Here is a 15931-nt window from a genome sequence, read left to right on the forward strand (position 1 = left end):
CATCATGCTGCCTGTGCAGCAGCAGCTGCAATCATGCAGAATTGTGTCCACCAGCATTTTTTGACAGCAAGCAACAGACACTAGCTGGCTAATTTTAGGCCAGAACACCCCCACCCCCGGAAAAAGGACTTTATTGGTAAAACTTTAAGTAGCTCATAGATTCAAAGGAACAGCTGAAGAAGCCATCTCTCAGGAGGCCAATACTAGGGATCATGCCAGTAGGAGGTAACTGACAATCTTGTCACCATGATAGTGATACAGGTGTTCCAGGGGTCCAGGGACCTGAGGGTCCACAACCCATTGTGGGTTCTTGCATTTGCACAGAAAAGAATTCAAATGCCAGCCAGCATAGAGTTTAAAGTGAAAGAGAGTTTATTGGTGAAGCAGTGAGACAGAGAGTGGGCTACTCCACCAACAGAGCTACGGGGATTTACTTATTTAATTGAGGCACATTTAATCGAGGGGTAGGACCTTCGATAAAGGGGAAGAATATTCAGGATTTTTCTGAAAAGTGAATGGAAACTTCTCGGAAGAGCACCTTTAGCCATTTTGTGTCCTCATGTGGACTTTCTTTTTTTGATCATGGTGGTGAAGGTCATGTTCTTTAGTAAGCTAATGTATTATAATGAGTGTATAATGAGGCTAAGGATTACCATAAGGTGAAAGTAATCACCATGATGAATCAAGCTGGACTTCTGCTGGTTCTAAGCCATAAATCTACTGGGGTTGGTCTAACCATCTCTTTGACAGTCCTTGTAGTCCTTATCATTACAGCTGTTTCACCACATTCCCTATCTCAATGGCACTCAAATAAATCAACACCAACCAGGTTCATTTGTTGTTTACTACAGTCACTCAGCTCAAGATTCAAAGTTCTGGGGGAGAGACTGATCCAATCAGCCTCATTTGATCTGTGTTCTCAATCCATAGCTGGTAGAAAGGCTGACAGTCCTACTAACCTCCCACACAAAGAGAGAAAGAATAATTCTCCAGAAAATAGAGATCACTTCTCAGCCTTTTGGCTAAGATCAAGTGCAGAAGCTAGATAGAGAAGCATTAGAGAGCTGAAAACTTACCATGGAACAGATACAAGCAAAGAAGAAATTGCCATAAAATTCTGTAAAATATAAATCACTTGATAAGGGAAATATAGGAGACTGTGAGAGCCTATAGCAGGGACAGCTCCCAGCGTTTAGGATCAGGGAAGGAGTGGAGATAAAAGTTAGCTAGGCAAAGAGAACCTGGGCATTTGGGGAATTGAAGGTCATGACTGTGTCAGGGAAGGAAAGTAGGGGAAGGGAAAGAGGTAAGCTGAAGAGGCCAGACCGTGGGGCTTCGGGGGCCAGCTGGGTAGTCATACTGTATCCTAAGCTCATCTGTAGATATTGCATCTCAGGGCCACAGATCTCCTTGAGCTTACTTTTTAAAACGAAATTTGTGCTCTGGCCAGCTGGCTCAGTGGATAAAGCATTCACCAGGCACACTGAAGTCACAGGTTGGATCCTCAGTCAGGGCATGTACAAGAAGCAATCAGTGAATGCACAACTAAGTGGAACAATGAATTAATACCTCTCTCTCTCTCTCTCTCTCTCTCAAATCAGTAAATAAATTTTTTAAAAATAAATGTAATTTGTGTTCCTGTTTCTTTATTCTCACTGTTGTTTAAGGAGTGGTTTTTCAAGAGAACAAAGATGTAAACATCCTTATGTCACCATCTTACAAGCAGAAGCTTATGTTTACTTTCAAAGTTGAAGACATCATTGCCCAGGTCGATGATGGTATTTGGGTTGTTTTCAGCCATTTGTATACCTCCTCCATTTTCAGAGTTTCTCACTTTTTCTTTTATTCTTCATGGAATGAAAAAAATGAAGAAACTGAACACCTTCTTCAGTGTTCTTTCAGCTTTTTACTCTCTTTGAGATCGATTTATCATCTGTTCTTACATTCTGTATATCCTTGCTTTTTAAAAATTTTATCCAGTCTATCTATTCATACCTGCCTGCACTGGAGCCCAAATTTCTTTTTTGGTTCCTATATGTATGACAGATATCCTATTGCATTTTTAAAGTACTTAAGCAGATGTCTTCCAAATTTTTCATCTTTTCTTTTGTAACAAAAATTTTGTCAGAGCTGTGCTTTTTCTGAGATCCCAGGCCTGCGAACACTCTTTAAGGACACTGTGATATTATTTTTCTTAATTCAGTGAGAGGAAAGGAGGTAGGCACAGATTCCCACATGCGCTCTCACTGGGATCCACCTGGCAAGCCCACCAGGGAGCGATGCTCTGCCCAGCTGGGACATTGCTCTGCTGCTCAGCAACCGAGCTTTTTTTAGGACCTGAGGCAGAGACCATGGAGCCATCCTCAGCACTTGGGGCCAACCCGTTCCAATTGAGCCATGGCTGCAGGAGAAGAAGAGAAAGAGAGAAGCAAGAGGAGGAAGGAGGAAGAAGCAGGTGGGCGCTTCTCTTATGTGCCCTGACTGGGAATCGAACTTGGGACATCCACACTCCAGGTTGACTCTATAGCACTGAGACAACCGGCCAGGGCCACACTGTAACATTTTAAAAGGACCATATTTCTTTTCTCTTGACTCATCATTGAATGGGGACAGGTATCTCCAGGGATTGCTAACCACCCACGTGTGTCTCCTCGCACTACCTGTCCTGGGTATTATAACTGTAAGGCACAAGATTAACAGGAGATGCTTCACAGATACTTACTCAGTAGAGAATCTTGTTTTTTTGCACAAGCTAGAGAGTCAGATCAATTTTTCAGTTCTTGTTCAGCCACATGAGGACATGAAAGACCCTAAGGTGGATCCCTGGGCTGCAAAATCATCCCCAGCAGCCCAGGAATCCAGCTTAGGTTAAAATCACTCATAATAACCTGACTTCAGTGTTCCACAGCAGGACGTGCGGCAGGTTCCTAAGGTGGCTGGTGGCTGATGGCTGAAAAGATCTAGCACTCCACCCCTGTGGGGCATCTTCTTCTTCCGGTGCTCCTGGGATTCCGCCCCGTGCTGCTGGCTGCCTGGTGGGACAGGGGTCTACGGTGATGAGCAGAGCGAATCTGTGTGTCACACTCAGCAGCCAGACTGCAAGGCTTGTTACAATGCCTTCCACCCCTTCTCCCCACTGCGCTTCTGAGCCTTCCAGGTCATGTTGGTGGCTGTGCCCAGTGCCCTCTACATGGGTTTCACCATATATCATGGCATCTTGCATTGGGAAGAACCAGGAAAGGCGAAGAAGGAAGAGGAGACCCTGGTCCAACAGGGACAGGGCAGCACCGATGCCTCAGGAGTTAAAAGTCCCAGGATGCTCTGGGACCATGTGGCACAACCTGGTGCATGACTGGCCCTTGAAGGGGAAGCCTTGGGGAGGGGGTAGTACCATCAGTATGGGATCCAGACACCCATCTTCTCTGAATGACAAAGAGAGCCTTACCCTTGCGGAGTAACGTCATCTCATCCCACCCCTCTGAAAAGACCATCTTCCTGAAGACCATGTTTGGGGTCAGTGGACTCTGTCTCTCATTCACTCTATTGGAGCTTGTGCTCCTGGGCTTATAAAGATGGTGTGAACTTTGGGGAACTTCTTTTTCTTCTTCCAGCCGCACCCCTGCCCTGGACAGCACAAGGATCCTCCAGTGACACTTTGACCAATCTGTTTGATCAGCCTTTACCTTCCAGGATACTCTCACAGTCCAGTGAATAGGGGTAACATTTCATGACCTCCCACAGCAGTAGATATAGCCAAGGTATGAACCAGGGGTCCCCAAACTTTTTACACAGGGGGCCAGTTCACTGTCCCTCAGACTGTTGGAGGGCCAGACTATAAAAAAAACTATGAACAAATCCCTATGCACACTGCACTTATCTTATTTTAAAGTAAAAAAACAAAACGGGAACAAATACAATATTTAAAATAAAGAACAAGTAAATTTAAATCAACAAACTGACCAGTATTTCAATGGGAACTATGCTCCTCTCACTGACCACCAATGAAAGAGGTGCCCCTTCCAGAAGTGTGTGGGGGGGCCTGATAAATGGCCTCAGGGGGCCACATGTGGCCTGCCGGCTGTAGTTTGGGGACCCCTGGTATGAACCTTTCAACCAAATGATCAAACCAGATTTGGGACCAATAGTGCCTTCAGTCTTGCTGGGAGGCATGAACAGAGAAGAGAGAAAATCTGGGTGTGTTGGAAGTACATTACTTGATGTACAAGTGCAGAGGATGTTTTGTGGGCTTACAAGGAAAAAAAAATGAAATCAGTGAGTAAGAAATCAGAGATAGATTATGCAGGCCCAAAGAGCGATGACACACAGAGACTGGGGGGAGAGGGCGAGCAGTGGTGAGGGTGCTGTCGGGTTGCTGATGTCTTTTCCATTTCTGTCCCCACTTCTTTGAACAGGGTTGAAATTGAGCCTGGGGAGCCAGGTGACAGTCTCCCTGCCCCAGTCCACTGTTTCCCAATCCCGACCCTATGGGACATTTGGGTTAGAACAATGGGATCGACAGAACCCCCACTAGCATGTGGCTAAACATCAGCTTCATTGGAAGATAAAGATTCAGGGGAAATCTGGCTGATGGCCAGAGGGTTGCTGCACAGGAAATTGGGCAGACTCTAAGGCTGTGTGGGAGCCCCAGGGGCAGAAAACCTCTGCCCCATGAACAGGTACTTATGTATGATTCACACCAGTGAGGCAGAAATTGCAGAATGTGCAGCTCAGACTGGGGAACAAATGATGCTCCTGATACACTTCTCCATATTACTTACACACTTACCACTTTCCCTCCCCACAGGTTGCTATGTCAAAGTCTTGAGAGGGAATCCTCTAAAGCAAACACAGAAAAGGAAAGTATGAAATAAAGGCCAAATTGCTCTGCATTAAATTTTTTTTTTCATTTTTCCGAAGCTGGAAACGGGGAGGCAGTCAGACAGACTCCCACATGCGCCCGACCGGGATCCACCCGGCATGCCCACCAGGGGGCGATGCTCTGCCCCTCTGGGGCGTCGCTCTGTTGCATCCAGAGCCATTCCAGCGCCTGAGGCAGAGGCCACAAAGCCATCCTCAGCGCCCAGGCAAACTTTGCTCCAATGGAGCCTTGGCTGCAGGAGGGGAAGAGAGAGACAGAGAGGAAGGAGAGGGGGAGGGGTGGAGAAGCAGATGGGCGCTTCTCCTGTGTGCCCTGACGGGGAATCGAACCCGGGACTCCCGCACACCAGGCCGACGCTCTACCACTGAGCCAACCGGCCAGGGCCTGCATTAAAATTTTAATGTGAAAACTGAAAAGCAAGTTCTTAAATTTGTTATTGAAAAATATTTTATTTAATAATCATGGGGGAAAGAAGGATTTCCTAAACAAGACTAAAAAAAATAAACAAAAAAGAAAGATTGATTAATTTCTACTTCATTAAAACTTAAAATGTGCCTGACTAGTGCTGGTGCAGTAAATGGAGCATTGACCTGGAATGCTGACATCAGGTTCAAAAACTCCAAGGTCACCTGACCTGTGGTGGCACAGTGGATTAAACGTCGACCTGGAAAGGCTGAGGTCACCGGTTCAAAACCCTGGGCTTGCCTGGTCAAGGCACATATGGAAGTTGATGCTTCCAGCTCCTCCCCACCTTCTCTCTCTGTCTCTCTCTCCTCTCTCTCTCCCTTTCTCTCTCCTCTCTAAAATGAATAAATAATAATAAAAAAAACTCCAAGGTCGCCGGCTTGTGCATGGGCTCATTCTGGCTTGAGTGTGAGATTATTGAAATAAACTCATGGTCGCTGCCTTGAGTCCAAAGGTTGCTGGTTTGAGCAAGGGGTCACTGGCACAGCTTGAGCCCCTGCCCCCATCAAGGCACATATGAGAAGCAATCAATGAACAACTAAAGTGGCACAACTACAAGTCGATGCTTCTCATCTCTCTCCCTTCCTGTCTCTTTCTCTCTCAAAAAAAAAGTGCATAAAATCAGCAAAAAATTTAATATCAAAATGTATTTTTAAAATACCAACAAATCAATAAGTAAAGGCAAGGGAGGAATGGGTAAATATTATAAAAGGACATTCATGGAAGAGAAAATAGGAATGGACAATAAATAGATACTCAACTTCACTAGTAAATAAAAAAATGCAAATTAAGACAATGAGATAGATCAAAACCACAATAAGATAACACTTCACACATACTAGAATGGTCAGAGTAAAAACTACAGACAACCAATGCTGGTGAGGATGTGGAAAATTGAAACTCAAACACTAGTAGGAATGGAAAATGGAAAACAGTTTGTCAGTTCCTCCAGAAGTTAGACAGAGATGCCATATGACCGAGCAGTTCTACTCCCAGGTACATACCTAAAAGAAATAAAAACAGGCCCTGGCCTCTGGGTGGCTCAGTGGAGAGAGCATCATCCCCGTGCCCACGTATGAGAAGCATCCAATGAGTGCACAACTAAATGGAACAACTAAGTGAAACAACAAGTTGATGCTACTCTTTCTTTCTCTCTCTCTCTCTCTCTCTCTCTCTCCCCGTTACCTTCTTTCTTCCCCTTTCCTCTCTCTATCTCAAATCAATGGAAAAACAGAGAGAGAGAAATAAAAATATATGTCCTCCTAAAAATATGTACAGGAATGTTTACAACAGCATTATTCATAATAGCCAAAAGGTAGAAAAAAAACACATCCCCATCATTAGATAAATAAAATGTAGTCTGTTCATATAATAGAATATTATTCATCAATAAAAACGGGAAGTACCAACACATGCTAGCACATGGATGAACCTTGAAAACATTAGAGTAAGTGAAAGAAGGCGATCACAAAGATTTACATATTGTATGATTCTATTTATAGGAAATGTCCAGAACAGGCAAGTCTATAGAGTCAGGCAGTAAATTAGTGGTTGACTAGAGCTGGAGGTAGGTGGAACGGCGAACAACCACTAACTTTTGTGCAGGATCTCTTTGGGGAGTAATAAAAATGCTCTGAAGTTGATTGTGGTGATGCTTGCACGACTCTGTGAATACACTAAAATCCACTGAAGTAGATAAACACTTTAAATGGGCAGATCATATGGTATGTGAATTACATATCAATAAAGGGGCTTTTTTGTTTTTAATGAGATATGTACCTTCCCCTCAGCTATCTAACGATGGTGAGCAGTGGGGATGCTCATGCGCTGCTGGTGGGAAAGGAGTTGCGGGGGGCGGGCAACCAGCTTGGAGAATATCTAGTAAAGCCAAACATTTACACATCCTAAAATTGAACAGCCTGGCCTGTGGCGATGCAGTGGCTAGAATGGCGACCTGGAATACTGAGGTCACCGGGTTGAGAACCTGGGTTTTCCCAGTCAAGGCATATAGGACAAGCCACAAGCAAGTGATGAACAACGCAAGTGAAGCAACTATGAATTGATACCTCTCATTCCACTCCCCTCTGTAAACCAATAAATAAAATCTTTACCAAAAAAACACAAAACTGATCAGCTTCGCTCTTAGGCATGTACCCTGTGGAAATCCATGCAGATGTGCAGGAAGAGACAAGTGCAATACTATGCATTGCAACATTGTTTATGATAGTAAAATTAGTAAAATTTGTTTTTAAAAAAATCAAAATGTTCACCAATAAACTAATGCATACATAAATTGTGGCATATTCATAAATTGGAAAGCTATACTGAACTTAGTGAACTAGAGCTGCATGGATTAATATAATGAATCTCAAAAATATACAATTGTATTTAAAAAGTAACTTCAAAATAATATATACAGTATATCCACTTTATAATGTTAATTATGTGTAAACCAATACTATTTATGGATTTATCACATGCAGTAGACTAAAATATACAGAGGGAGGAGAACCAGCATATTCAGAAAGTAGTTACTTCTGACAGAAAGAAGATTTGGCCTAGTAAGGACTATGTATCATCTGCTCCCTTAATGTTTTAGGTCTTTAAAATGTGTGTGTCTGTGTTTGTGTGTGTGTCTGTGTGGTGTGTGAAGCAAATATGGTAAAATGTTCAGATTTAACAAAACTGGTTGTTGTTACATGTGTGGTTATTATTATATGCTCTACAGTTTTTCTTTCATGATTGATTGATTGATTGATTGATTACAGAGACAGAGAGAGAGTCAGAGAGAGGGATAGATAGAGACAGATGAACAGGAACGAAGAGACATGAGAAGCATTAATCATCAGTTTTTCATTGCAACATCTTAGTTGATCATTGATTGCTTTCTCATGTGTACCTTGACCGCAGGCCTTCAGCAGACCCAGTAACCCCTTGCTCGAGCCAGCAACCTTGGGTCCAAGCTGGTGAGCTTTTGCTCAAACCAGATGAGCCCATACTCAACCTGGCGACCTTGGGGTCTCGAACCTGGGTCCTCTGCATCCCAGTCCGACACTCTATCCACTGCGCTACCTCCTGGTCAGGCTCATTATTGATTTTAGAGAGAGAAAGAGGAAGGGAGCAAGAGAAACATCAATTTGCAGTTTCACTTATTTATGCATTCACAGGTTGATTCTCTTATATGCCCTGACCAGATATCGAACTGAGTACCCAGCCAGGGCCTACATTTTCTGTATCATTGAAATATTTCATGCCCTGGCCAGTTAGTTCAGTCGGTTAGAGCATCATCCCAAAACACCAAGGTTGTAGGTTTGATCCCCAGTGAGGGTATATACAGAAATGATCAATGAGTGCACAACTAAAGTGGAACAGCATAAGAATGCTTCTCTCTCTCTCTCCCTTCCTCTCTGTCACTCTAAAATCAATAAATTTTAAAAAATAAATAAAAATCTATTTGTAGACTTTGATTATATATTTTTAAAAACATATTTCATAATAAAAGGAAAATACTTAATGGCTTTTAAAATGAAATTTAGTTAATGTGTATTATTCTATTTAAATTTTTAAATCTTAAATACTTGCTGGTTGTACACAGCAGTGAATTCATCTTTCTGAATAGCTTAATGCTTTGGGGCTTTAGGAAACCCATGAATCTGTGGACAGAGGAATTTGGAGGCAGGAAAATCAGGTTCACAGCAGGAATGGATACTAGTTTTAAATGGAAGTTCCAAAAGGAAATGGCCTGGCTAAGTTCATGTGGTTTATGAATTGCAGAGGCTGAACTCGATCCCTTCTTGGGAACAAGAAGAAAATTATGAATACAAGGTCAGTGCTATATTCACTGTACTTATTCCCCCAAGTTCAAAGTCATCCATACTCTTCAGATAGGAATTTAGAGATATTTGAAAGACATTTTTTGAGGCTATATAAATATTAGACAATCACAAAGACAAACTTTATCACTAAATGTACTATTAGTATAAACTTAAAATATGTATTATATAATATTGCACATTCATTAAGAAAATTTTGTATATTAAAGTACAAAGAAGAAAACTCAACAAATCTGATCCCTTAAATATAATTTTTCTAAACATTTTTTATTATTTTTAGACATCAACTTTTTAAAAATATATAAATTTGCAAATACAACGTACATCCTAATTATTTCTCATGTCCTGGACTATCCTGTGAAAGGGTTTGCTCTCCAGTGATAATATTCCATTGAATTGATGTTCCATGGCTTAACTATGACATGAAACTGAACTATGACTGAAACTGTAACATGGCTTAACTATGACATAAAATTGCATAGGGACATGTCCCTATGTCCAAGGTTTTTGCTGTTTCCAGTTTTTTTGTGTTTTTTTTTATTTTTTATTGATTATAGAGAGGGGGGAGAGAGAGAGAGAAGGGGGGAGGAGCAGAAAGCATCAACTCCCATATGTGCCTTGACCAGGCAAGCCCAGGGCTTCGAACCGGCGACCTCAGCGTTTCCAGGTTGACACCCCATCCACTGCGCCACCACAGGGCAGGCTCCAGTTTTGATAGTATAAATATTGCTGTGATATCTTCATACCTGTCTTTAATTTTTTCCATTGATTTAGGGGTGGGAGGGAAAAAGAGAGAGAGAAGTATCAACTCATTATTCCACTTAGTTATTCTGTTTAGCTGTGCATTCATTGATTACTTTTCATACATACCCTGACTCAGGATCAAACCTGCGACCTCAATGCGCCAGGACAACACTCTATCCACTGAACCACCTGGCCAGGGCCATGCTTGAATTTTTAAAGCTTCTTGATACATATTACTAAGTTTCCTTCTGAAATAATTGTTTTATACTTTTTGAGGAATATTTGTCTTTAGATGTAGGAATAAGTTAATATACTACAGGTATTGATCAACTTACGATCTATGCAACTTACGACCATTCGACTTTACGACCACAATCGCTAGCCACTACTGCTCCACATCTGGCAGCGCAAGCGTTGCCCAGCTGGGCATACAACAGTGCTGGCCAATAAAATGTTCCATACATGTTTATATATTTTGATGTTTTGCAACTGGGAAAATGTTTCCTATGGTATTTTTTACATCTGTATTTTGTATTTTTGTGTGCACCTGTATTTTGTAATTTTTTATGTTTTGCAAATATTAAACCAGTTGTACTGGTAATGCAGTGTTTTACTTAAACCTGACAAATGTAAAAATAAGAAACAAAATGGTGTAGAGATTATACAAATGGCATAAAATGAACAAAGAAAATTATGATATATAACAATAATGAAAGAAAATTATGATAAAATATGACTTAAAGATTTTTAAACATCATTTCACAGTACTGTACATATAGCCTACAAAACTTACGACCAAATCGTGTTATGACCGGTCTGTTGGAACCAATCGTGGTCATAAGTTGAGCACTAGCTGTACTACCTTCCCTCATTCCCCCAAAAAAGATACAAAACAGTGTTTACGTGAGTTAGTTCGAATTATTGGTTAAGTACGTATGCTCTGGAATAAAATTTAATTTTCTTCTTAGGCTAATAGGGAAAAGCTGTGGCTTTCAGGATTCAGGCAAGACATTTCTGGCCTAGGCTGTAGGTTAGTTGCAATTTCATGTCATTGCCAGGAGAGGGGACTATGTACCCTGCTAGCAGGATAGACCTTCTTCCAGCAGCTCCAAGAAAGGGCAGTAATAGCAAGGAGGGAAAAGGAGGACTTGGCTCTTCAAGTGTATTTGTCGGTCCCTTTTATAATTCTGGCACTGGCTCACTCCGTTTTCATACCTGTCCTCCAGCATTTCCATCTGGATGTCCTGAAGGCACTGCAGTACCACAAGTCCAAACTCCAGCATTGTTTTCCCCACTCCACCCCATCCCCAAAGAAAACAAAACAACCCCTCCTCTTCCTCTCCAGGTTCCTCTATCTCAGTTAAGGGCATCTTTATCCTCCCAACCACTCAAACTAAGACCATTGCTTGTTCCCTCCCTTTCTTCCTATACAGCCAAGATGCCACCAAAACCAAATTAAGCTCAAACTGTGGCCCTTTTCTCCATCAGACTGCACCTCTCTCGTTATGTCTCAGACAAGTATGTTAGAATCTTCCCAAGTCTCTGTCCTTTCTGATCATTCCCCAATACTCAGACAACACAGGTAAGATCCATCATTTCTCTTTTTAGATGTTAAGATAAGAGAGAAACAACCCAAGAGTTCATTGAAAGGCAAATGGATAAATAAAATGCCGTCTCTCTGTACAATGTAAATATTAATCAGCCTTAAATAGGAAGGGTGACAGTGAGCAGAAAGGGAGGTGTGAATAGAAAGGTCAGCCCCTGTTTTGCCTGGATTCAGTTCCACTATGGGAACGTGGGTTTTGAGATTACAAACCCAAAGACCAGGTGCTCCTGTGAATATTCCCTATCTTCTCTCCACACGTCCTCTTGTTAATTCACTTCTCTGATGCTGCCGGAGTTCATTATTATTATTATTATTATTATTATTATTATTATTATTTGAGATTACAAACCCAAAGACCAGGTGCTCCTATGAATATTCCCTATCTTCTCTCCACACATCCTCTTGTTAATTCACTTCTCTGATGCTGCTGGAGTTCATTATTATTATTTATATTATTATTATTGTTATTATGAATTATTTTCTAATAATGTTGCCTTTTCTGGTTCCCCAAAGCTATATAAAATGTAGAACATTAGGGATTAATATGCTGAGTGAAAAGTATTCGATCATTTTTCTTCTGACAGTGGCAGGATTTTTCTAATGCTCTCCCTGGTACTAATTTTCTATAAATACCGAACAATTTGCTCAAACTATTATAATAAGCTTTTTTGAAAGCCTTCCAGAACCTTCCTGGTACCTGCAGAGTTTCCGTTTTTGTTCCAATACTTAGAAAAACCTGAGACTGGGGTGGCATTGTCATTCTCATTCATGAAATATTGGTTAATATCATTATCTACAAATATTTATTTACATTCTGCTGCCAAGCCTGTTTACTACTTCAGAAATCTATTTCTCTAGCACATGTCTAAATGCTTTTTACATGACATTGTGTATTCTCTGAGCTCTTTTTTGTATGTGAGGTAAAATATATGTAATATAAAATTTACCATTTCAACCACTTTTAAATAAACAGTTCAAGTGACATTAAGTACTTTCACATTGTTGTACAACTATCACCACCATCCATCTCCAGAACTCTTTTCATCTTGTAAATTAAAAAATGTATGGCTATTAGCCTGACTGGTGGTGGAGCAGTGAATAGAGCACCAACTTGAGATCCTAGGTTCGAAATCCCGAGGTTACCAGCTTGAATGAGGGCTCATCTGGCTTGAGCACAGATTCATCAGTTGAGCGCAGGGTCACCAGCTAGAGTAGAGGATCATCAACATGATTCCAAGGTCGCTGGCTTGAAGCCCAAGGTGGCTGGCTTGAGTAGGGGGCTGCAGCTTGGCTTGAGCACCCCCCAATCAAGGCAGTATGAGAAACAATGAATAACTAAGAGTGATGTAACTACGAGTCGATGCTTCTCATCTCTCCCTTCCTGTCTCTCTCTCAAAAAAAAAAAAAGTTATGCCCATTAGACAATAACTTCCTATTTTTCCCTCTCTCTCCGAACCCCTGGTAACCACCATTCTACTTTCTGGCTCTGTGAATTTGATTACCTAGGTAGCTCATATGAATGGAATCATACAGTATTTGTCTTTTACTAACTGACTTATTCACTTATGCAATTTCCTTAAGGTTCATGTATCTTGCAACAAAGTGTCAGAATTTCCTTCCTTTTTAAGGCTGAATAAGATGCCATTGTATGGACTTGCCATATTTTGCAAATCCATTCAATTGTCTGTAAACACTTAGATTCCTTTCACCTTTTGGCTATTATGATGCTGCTATTAACATGGTGTACAATATCTCTTTAAGTTCCTACTTTTAATTCTTTGGAGATATACCCAGAATTGAAATTGTTGGATATACAATATTTTCGTTTTAGGTTTTTTGAGGAGCTGCCATACTATTTTCTACAGTGGCTATGTTACCAGATGGGAGACTTGGCCCTTCTGTTCTGTGTGGGTTCTTGACTTCATGCAGGAAAAATTTCACAACACAAGTCCAGGTGACTTTGAGAGTAAGTTTATTAAAACAGGGGACAGTGAACCAAGGATGGGCCTAGAATAGAAGCAGCAGCAGGAAAGAGCTTAGATGGGGCTGGCTTGGCCCTCTAGAAACCTTACGGGAAAGAAATGTGCAGAGAAGGGGGTTAGCCCAGGACAAGCCACCATGCCCACAGCTCCTCTGGTTGCAAGTCTTGTAAGGACACTTAGAGTTTAGAAGATCACCTCTGTGGGCAGGGGTCGGGGTGGGGGGGAGGCACAGCTGGCAGTGCACCTGGGAGGGGGAGTGCAGTGGGTCCTTTGTTTTGAGGGTTTTTAAAGAATGGGGGTTTAGGGGTGATCTTAGGGGAGGATCCCAATAGAATATTCATCTGCTGTATGCTGATATACCAAATGAGATTTATTCTGTTAACTTCATCCTCATGTGTGGTTGGCACAAACGATACTATTGAATAATTATATTTCTGCTATCTAGCTCCCTGAGTAGGGTGATTTATGCTATTTACCCTTTGATTGGAGAGAAGTGTAAACCATTTACACTTGGTTACAGAAAACAGGATTTTGTGATTTACTGGATGGCTGTTAACTGCTTGGCTGTTTAAATGTCTTATCTCCTATTCCACTTGTCTTGGTTTACTGGCCTGTCTCAGATACACCATTTTACATTCACACCAGGAATGTACAAAGGTTCCAATTTCTTCTTGAAAACGCTTGTTATTTAGTTTTTTTTATATTAGCCATCCTAATGGGTATGTGATGATCTTCTCTGAATTCTTGTGTACTCACATTACATATTTACTGCCATTTTGAAAGCATAAGCTTTAATTGTAATAGTATTCAGTTCTACTAAAAGGCTGTCTCTGGAAATGGAAAAGAAGACATGACACAGCCTTGGGTTCTGACACGACTATGTCACCGAGAAACCCTAAGCAGGTGAGAACTTTCTCTAAGCATCAGATTCCTCATGCTCTGGAGAGGAAGTCAGTATGATAAATCGCCATGTTCCAACCCCTTAGCTGAAACAGACCTGACTGCATTTTAAGTGGAGTTTCTCCTCCACACGTAAGTTGCTGGATTTCACTTCTAATTTTTTGTTGTTATCGTTAACTTATTTTGGGGCCTCTAGGGTGGGGTACACGTCCCGGGAATGGGGTTCTTGCGCTGTTTGGTAAGGTGTGCTTGAACCTGGGGAAACCACCGAGATGTGGGACCTCCGGAGTCCTAGAGAGAGCGCCTCTCCAGGTTGACGTGGGCGCACTTCCGGCCTTTGTGTGCAGCGGTGGCAGCAGCCGTGGTCGTGCTCAGTGCTAGGTGGCTGCGTGCTCGCAGTGGGGTGGGCGCTCCGCTACCCGGTGACTTGCGTTCCCAGACGCGCTGCGCCAGTCTCTGCCTCTTCCCTTTCTGCAGCCAGTGGCTCAATCGGTTCCGGAGTCGCGGGTCTTGCGTGTCTACCTGCCCCCCGCATTTTTGGTCTCGCCCTCCTTTCGTGCTCCCAGCCGGCGGGAGTCGGGAACTTTCCAAGATTGGGGAGGTTGGTAGGGAGAGACCACGGTTTTGCCCCTTGTTCAGGCTTTCTTGGAGCCAGCATGCTGCCTACCCCCTCTTTCTGAAATCCATGCTGCTGTCTATGCAAACTCCCTTTGAAATGACCTAATGGAAGGTCCAGATTATTGAATTCAAAAAAGTATGATGCATCCCTCAGCTTTCTGTTTTCGTTATTCATAACCAAGCGTTGGGCTAGGTATAGGGCAAATGAAAATTTAGACTGGATTCTGCTTTTTCCAGACCGGGGCACACTAGCAAGGGAACTGACGTGAGTCCTTGCTGTGGTGTGAGCTATCGTGATCTAGAGACGGGTGGAGCGGTAAGGGTTAAGAGCTACTGTGGCAGGGATGCATAAGACTGCAAAGTGGATGGTAGTCGAAGGAGGGGTAGAAATTGGATCTGTGGAAATACTCTTCCAGCCAAGAACATTCCAGATAGAGCTGGAGCAAAAATATAAAGGGGAAAAGGTGGGAAAAACTACAACTACAAGGAGAGATAAATATTTCAACACCATCCTGATAAATGTTTATTCTGTTCTAGTAGTGTGGAGTTAAACAATGCGACTGCAAATCCCTGCTCAAGAGACTGTCAAATCCCTTCTGCTAAAAATAGCCAACCTGCCCCCCTCCCTTTTAAAACAAAATTTGGAGTTTAATTAAAATCAGAACAGGGATACACTAAACAAACAAATATACTTTAAGGATCATCAATTTTATTTATTTATTTATTTATTTGTATTTTTTCTGAAGCTGGAAACGGGGAGAGACAGTCAGACAGACTCCCGCATGCGCCCGACCGGGATCCACCCGGCACGCCCACCAGGGGCAACGCTCTGCCCACCAGGGGGCGATGCTCTGCTCCTCTGGGGCGTCGCTCTGTTGCGACCAGAGCCACTCTAGCGCCTGGG

General features: G+C 42.2%; 1 pseudogene; it reads left to right on the forward strand.

Moving 5' to 3' along the window:
• Positions 1-212: 212 nt before the first annotated feature.
• On the forward strand, positions 213-3651 carry LOC136404305 (gap junction gamma-3 protein-like; annotated as a pseudogene).
• The last annotated feature ends 12280 nt before the right edge of the window (positions 3652-15931 follow it).

The sequence above is a fragment of the Saccopteryx leptura genome, chromosome 4, assembly GCF_036850995.1.
Source record: "Saccopteryx leptura isolate mSacLep1 chromosome 4, mSacLep1_pri_phased_curated, whole genome shotgun sequence".
Classification (NCBI taxonomy): domain Eukaryota; kingdom Metazoa; phylum Chordata; class Mammalia; order Chiroptera; family Emballonuridae; genus Saccopteryx; species Saccopteryx leptura.